Source organism: Mandrillus leucophaeus, unplaced genomic scaffold, assembly GCF_000951045.1.
Source record: "Mandrillus leucophaeus isolate KB7577 unplaced genomic scaffold, Mleu.le_1.0 Scaffold39, whole genome shotgun sequence".
In the NCBI taxonomy this organism is placed as follows: domain Eukaryota; kingdom Metazoa; phylum Chordata; class Mammalia; order Primates; family Cercopithecidae; genus Mandrillus; species Mandrillus leucophaeus.
In genome coordinates, this window is record NW_012104142.1 from 3391934 (window position 1) to 3393221 (window position 1288).

At 53.4% G+C, this 1288-nt stretch overlaps 1 protein-coding gene across 1 annotated transcript in view; it reads left to right on the forward strand.

Annotated features, from left to right (window-relative positions):
• The first annotated feature begins 388 nt into the window (after positions 1–388).
• Positions 389–1288, forward strand: part of CHST3 (carbohydrate (chondroitin 6) sulfotransferase 3) — a 59697-nt gene continuing 58797 nt past the window's right edge. Inside the window, exon 1 of the mRNA XM_011991089.1 lies at positions 389–549. The gene's annotated coding sequence lies outside the window, so the exon portion shown is untranslated. The remainder of the gene's footprint in view (positions 550–1288) is intronic.

Genomic DNA, 1288 nt, shown 5'->3' on the forward strand with positions numbered 1-1288 from the left:
ATGGAGGGCAGGGGTGGGCCCCAGGAGCCCCTGACCACCAGTGACTTCTTGTCTCCAGCCGCCCTCCTTCCTCTTGATCCCCCCCGACCCCCCGCCACCTCCTCACAAAGATGGCTGTGTGCTGAGGGACTGTGGCTTCCCTGGGCCCTGGGAAATTTATCACTGAGGTTTCAGAGGACTCTATGAAAAGGATCTGGAGAAAAAGTGTGGAAAATAAACAAGCCAGTTCCCAGCTCAGCCTCTCCTGAATGCCACAAGTAAACAGCCACCTCGGAGGCCAGCCCGGGATGTTCTTATTTGGCCTCTGTGGTTACACCTGCCCCTTCCCCGCCCAGTTCCTCCTCCTTGACTTTGAGAGCCTCATAAGTCAGGGAACACACCCTCCACTGGCCAGTCCTTGTGCTGCAGGGACGCTGGTGGCCGGACACAGGAGGAACATGTATATGGGAGAGAAGACGGCCGGGGGTCCCAGCTCAGCCCTGCTCCCTCTGAGTCAGTCCCAAGCCCGGACCCTCCCCAGCAGGCAGACAGTGACCTCTTGGTTGGTTGGTGAGTTTAACTTTGATGGTGCAGAATGATGGGACTTTTCTCCAGTTTTGTGGCATCTGAGAAGCTTTACTTCTTAAACATTGCTTTAGGTTGGATAGACCAAAGCTAATTTTCTCGTTATGTCTCTCCAAGGTGGGGCCTACCTGTGAGCAAACCCTCATACGTTCATTTACTTGGTAGGCTACCTGAACAAAAATGTCAGATTTCTTTGCTTTGGGCTCGAGTCCTATCAGCTCAGGGGTCTGGTGTAAGGTGGCACCAGTGATTTCCAGAAACTCAGGCACTATTCTGAGTGACTAAGTCTGTGGGATAGGAAGCACATTTTCCATCTCTTAATAACTTCGATTTACTTAGTGACCAACTTTAAAACCAAGCACCTGGTGAGAAGCGGGAGAGCCGGGCTTGGCAGTGGAGGGTCCTCACCTTGCATCCAGGAAGTGGCGGAGGGCTCTTCTCATTCTCTGTGGCTGTGCTGAGCTGAGTCTGCAAGCCTCTGGGATTTGGGGAGTGGGGCACTGCCAGAAGGTTCTGGTTCCTGCTTTGTCCTGCTGCTGCCAGGCTTCTGGAGAGGGTGGTTGTGGGGTGAGTCCTGCATTCCGCACATCCACTGGTTCCAATTCTACATATTGGGCTTCCGAAGAAAGTTCTGGTTCATAAGAGGGCTTCACAGCTTAGCCGTCTGCAGACTAGTCTGCAGGTTGATCGGCTTTCTGTCGTGTGCGTGCTGTTCCTGTTCACA